The sequence below is a fragment of the Silene latifolia genome, chromosome 7 (assembly GCF_048544455.1).
Source record: "Silene latifolia isolate original U9 population chromosome 7, ASM4854445v1, whole genome shotgun sequence".
Taxonomy (NCBI): Eukaryota; Viridiplantae; Streptophyta; class Magnoliopsida; order Caryophyllales; family Caryophyllaceae; genus Silene; species Silene latifolia.
In genome coordinates, this window is record NC_133532.1 from 63,844,844 (window position 1) to 63,850,843 (window position 6,000).

The following is a 6,000-nucleotide window of genomic DNA, read 5'->3' on the forward strand; positions in this document are numbered from 1 at the left end:
TCTTATTTAAGAGACGCAAAAGATGTTAGGTTGGATGCCTCATATTTATAATCATAAGACCACTGCATCTTATGTTAATCTTTCAATGTGGGACAATTATATTATTTTTATATAATCCTACATTATTTTTCAATGTGAGACATATAACATACTAAGAAATACACAATTTTATATATATATATATATATATATATATATATATATATATACAAATTATATGAAATTTATACGCAAATGATATCATTTTTACCACCAGTCAAATTATGTTATTTTCATAATTTTCCTAACGATATTTTTTTGCCAAATGAAATGTAAATTTTTTTATATAAAAATTAGAAACATCACTTGAATATAATATAGGAAATATATATTATAATAATTAAAAGCTTCTCTACTTTATTTTTTACATCAAAAAATATTATTTATGATACTTTCCTAAATTAATTTTTAAGATCACCCAACCTTATGATAATTTTCTGATGTGGGACAATTCAAATATTTATATGTAGTATATTTACCACACCTGCATTATTTTTCAATGTGGGACAAATAACACACGAAAAAGTACACCATCTTTTTTGCACCTATTTCGATATCCAGCCCGGTTTAATAATAATGAGAAAATACTATACTATCTATTTATATTCGTACGATCTTTTCCATTTTTTGTCACAATTAAAATATGTACAAATGATATAATTTAAATTACATTTTTTTTTCCTAACACGACTTTTAAGATGTAACTGAGGGAGCAATAAAATGTATAAAAAAATGCAAAATATTTTCTTTTTCTGGTGCGATTTTTATTAATGGTTAAAAATTATGATGTGTTATAGTTACTCAAATGTAATGAGGCATAATATTACCTATATTTGAAAGTTAAAAAGATTTAATTCTTCTATTTATCAAAGTAAAAAAAGCTCATTATTGATTTGTTTGTAGATTCAAGATCTTTTTATGCAGCACTTGATTTTATTATAATTCTTAAATTTTCTATTTAGTGCAGAGATTATCATTATATGACACATTAATAACCAATTTATGTATATTTAGCACCCATTTTATTTTTTTATTATGATTTTATCTTAAATAAAATTATTATACTATCGATTGTCTTAAAATAAACATTATAATATCACTAATATAGTAATATATAATCGCTTTTATAAATATTTACGTGATTAATATTTGTATGGTATTGTTGTAACTAAGGTTTTTCATTAATACAAACTCCTATAAGAACTCTCTAAGATAATTTTTAAGCGATTCAAAAGATTTTGGGTTGATACCCCTAAGTTTCAAATATAACTCATATTTATAATCATGTGATACCTCACCTCATGATAATCTTCTAATGTGGGACAATTCAACTATTTATATGTAGTATATTTACCACATCTACATTATTTTTCAATGTGGGACAAACAAATATGTGCAAATAATATGATACTATATTCTAATGTTAGCATTTACTTACCACGATTCTAATTATATAATTTTTCAAAAAAAAAAAAAATTATGTTACTTTTTTGCTAAATGAGATGCATAAGTTTTTATACAAAAATTATAAACATCACTTTGACATAATATAAAACATATATATCATATCGTGGAGATAATGATATAAACTCTTAAGAGCTCTCCAAGACAATGCTTAAGAGACTTAGAAGGTTTTGGGTTGGTATTTAGGTTCTAAGGATGCCTTCGATTTATAATCATATGCTAAACTTTCGATGTGGGACAATTCTATTATTTATACGTAATATATTCACCACAGCAACATATTTTTCAATGTGGGACAAATAACATACTTAGAAATACACCATCTGTTTCGCACATAATTCGACATCTAACTCGGGTTAATAATAATGAGCAAATACTATACTCCCTCGATTCAAGACCAAATACAACATTCCTTTTTTACACTATTCATGAACGAATAGAATCTTTACGATTCCTTGCAATATGTAAGACAAAATATGGTCATGTAGGATCTTATTTGATTCACTTATAAAGTACAATGAGAATATCAAATTTTTAAATTTTTTATAATGTAAACTTAAAGATATTTACGTTGTAATTGTGTCTTGGCAAGTGTGTAAATGAAAATGTTGTATTTGGTCTTGAATGGGGGGAGTACTATTTATTAATATCGTACATTTTTTTATAATACTTTTTTGGCAAATGAGATATATAAGTTTTTATATAAAGATTATAAACATCACTTGAATATAATACATAATATAAAAAAAATATGTATATATCATACTGTGAAGATAATGATATAAACTCTTAAGAGCTCTCTAAAACAATACTTAAGAGACTCAAAAGGTTTTTGGTTGGTATATAGGTTCCAATGATGACTCCTATTTATAATCATAGGATCACCCACCTTATGTTAATCTTTCGATGTGGGACAATGTTATAATTTATACTTATTATAATCACCACATTAACATTGTTTTTCGATGTGGGACATATAACATATTAAAAGAAGTACACCATCTTTAATACTCGTATGTGCAAATCATATGAAATCTATACTCTAATGAAAGCATTTTTTACCACGAATCTAATTATATAATCTTCATAATTTTTATAACAACATTTGTTTGTCAAATGAAATGTCAAAGTTTTTATATAAAAATTAGAAATTTCTCATGAATATAAAATAGGAAATATAGATATTATAATAATTAAAAGATTCTCCACTTTATTTTTTATGTGGAAAATATTATTTATGAAACTTTCCTAAATTAATTGTTGATGATGTGGACGCTCTAGAATCGCTCGAAAAAACTCTCTTTTATATATATATATATATATATAGATTTGTAGAGCCTTTTCATTCTCTCATATGTTGTCAAAGTTGAGATAATTTCTCCAGTTGGATGATTTTTACATTTATTATTAGATTTGACTATTGGTTTAGCGCTGCAACTACCGTCTGAGCCTCACATATCCATACGTGCTTTTGCACAAGCCACTTCTATACCCATGCCACTTTACCAACATTCTGTCCTTGATACATGTACTTGGTCTGTATTGTGAATGCGCACTAGTTGGAGAATCTTCTATAACATTAGATTGCATGCATGTTTCATAAGTTGAGTGAGTGTCTTTATTCTTTCTATCTTACATATATCTCACCCCTTTAGAGTGCATGAGTGAAACCGCGAGAATCCAACAAAATTGTCTTGCAAGGTTGAAAAGCATTTGGCTGAGTGTCGGTATCATGTCACATCTTGAGTAAGAGCTGCGTTAATCTGTTACCCGTGTATTTGATTTTTTTTTATTGGCACAATTTTTGGTCATTACTTTGTTATAGATGTGGATAGCTGGGATTTGCATGTGCCTAGACATTTGCTCTGAGTTATTCATTCACCATTTGTTTGTTGTCCTTTGGTTGGTTTGATTGCTTTGCTTGAAGACAAGCAAAGGGTTGGTTTTGGGGAGTTTGATGTATCACTTTTATATATACTTTTATAGCTCCTTTCATACCATTTTACGTACCGTTTTCGTTCCTTTATATCATTTATATGCCTTATTTCATTGAATTGTCGATACTGACGCTATTTTGTGTTTCAATGTAGAAATGACGCATTATGAGGATAATCAAGCTAAGATGAGCGTAGCAGAGATGGCATAGTAGAATACACGAAGCATGGCACGAGGAACAAGGTAGCATGAAGGCTAGAAGTGAAAGAAACGAAGAAACGGTATGTGAAGCTGGTTCCTCGACCGAGTCCCATGAGGCTCGATCGAGCAATCGTCCTCGATCGAGTCACCTCAGGCTCGATCGAGGAACCTCTCTGGCAGATTATTTTCCAGATTTTCCTAAAACAGTTATTTGTATTATAAATTAGAGACTCGTACGTTTTTATTTAGGTTACGCTTTATTTTTCTTTCATACGGCTGAATACTCTCTCTAGCTTCAATCTTTCCTTGCTACGGTACTAATCTTTCTTCAACAATTAATCATTCAAGTTTATGTTATTCAATTATTGTTCTTATTTCATGTTCTTAATCGTGTCTTCAATTATTATTATTGTTGTTATTGCTTTAGTCATGAGTAGCTAAATTCCTCATCTAGGATGAAGAGGATCTAGGTTAATTAGAAAGGGGAAATTGATTAATTGTTAGTGAAATCGTTTAAGTTGCCGTTTGATTATTGTTCTTATTTTAGTTAATTAACTTAGGCCTGAGATGCTAATTAGTGTAGCGAATTAATCCTTTCACCGACCGGGTTAGAATTAATATAGGCTGCGATAATCAAATAGATTGTATCTAATTATAGCGACCGCATGTTAGAATCGATCTAAAGGGCATAATAGAGTCGACCGATCTTATGACCTTAGACAACTTGGTAGATCTAGCAATTGATTAATAGACCCCATATAATTGACCTAGTGAACCGGAAATCCTAGACTTTTAATATCATTGTTTAAACCTTTTTTTATTACTCGCAATTAGTTGGTTAGATAAACAACAAAACAAACCCCCAGAAAACGGTTACCTTTAGACAATTTAGATATTTACAGGCTTATTTTTTACCGCCTCCCTGTGGATTCGATACCTGTCTTACCACTAGCTATTCTTGTTAGTCTTGAGATAGATTTACTTTGATTTGGTGATACGACTTTAGCCTTATCATGTATTTTTTATGAAAATATTTTAATTATATAAAATTCTTTTAATTAATTTTTTTTTCGTCCCGAAGTTAATAATAAGGGTAATACTGTAATAGTTTTTTTTGTGTGAAATGTAAGTAATTCTCATTAAGCTCAAACCAATGTTACAAGATACATCATAATTTAACACAGATTACATTAGGATGTTTTGAATCCGTTTGATAACACTCAATTTTACTCGTTTTTTACCTCACATTTTATCTCTTATTTTGTCAAATTAGTGACTCGACTATAACATTATTCACTCAATTTATAATAAAATAGAATATTAGTTGTTTATGTTAATAAATGTCAATCTATATTATTTGTCGAGATTTTGGTACTGCTTCTATCTATTTGACTTGTAGGTACCATGTCGAAGAAAACCGAGTGAAAGAAAGCCGAATGGAACCATCAAGTGGAATTCAGATGCTAATTATTTGTGGGTGTGGATTGTGGCATGTTGATGTGGGCCTCTACATGTCCAAGATTTCTTAGCAACAAGTGAACAAAAGCAAAGCCCAACTTTTGTCTCTAGCATTCACATAAAAACGCGACTAGCACCACAAGTCAAGGGGCCTTCCTTTTTGTTTGTTTCTTTGTTCGGGCAGAGAAAACGGAAGGAGAGAGCAGCTCTCACTTTTGTTTTTGGGTTCTTGGTAGAGAGCACGAACAGGAATAGTAGGAATAGTTAGTTTTAGGTATTTTCCTCATAAACACACTCAAATTTAGTTTAAAAATAGATCAATTAGTGATTCAAGATGTAATCTTTTGGGTTTATAAGACTAATTTCATCTCATATATACAATTTTCCTCTAAGTTTGGTATCATTTCTTCTCTCTTTCTCTTATTGTTATTTAATTATTGTTATGTATTTAATTAGTTTAGTTACTTTAATTAGTTAAAGTTTTAGTCTTTAATCCTCTTACCATATATATTTAGTGTTAGTTTATTCATATTTAGTCATTAGATTAGTTAAAGTTTTAATCTTTATAAGTTTATTTTGTGTAATACCATGTTTAGAGTAGTTAGTTATGTGTCTTGTGTTAGATTAGTAATGAGTAGTGAGTAGTCTTTCACTAGGACTCGGTTTAACCCAACATGAGTAATTTCATTAATTGATTCACATAAAGGCTAATTGTTGGGGAGATTGGTAAGGGTAGACTAGAGGATTGATTTGTTTATGGGCCATTTTTTGGGTAATGTTGATTTGTGACCCTTGTCCACCAACGAGAGTTGGTTAGGTTGGGAATCGGGTACCCGGAATTTGACCCTATTGCTAACCTAGGTTGAGACCGAAAGGGAGAACCAAGGGAGAGTACCTCCCGTT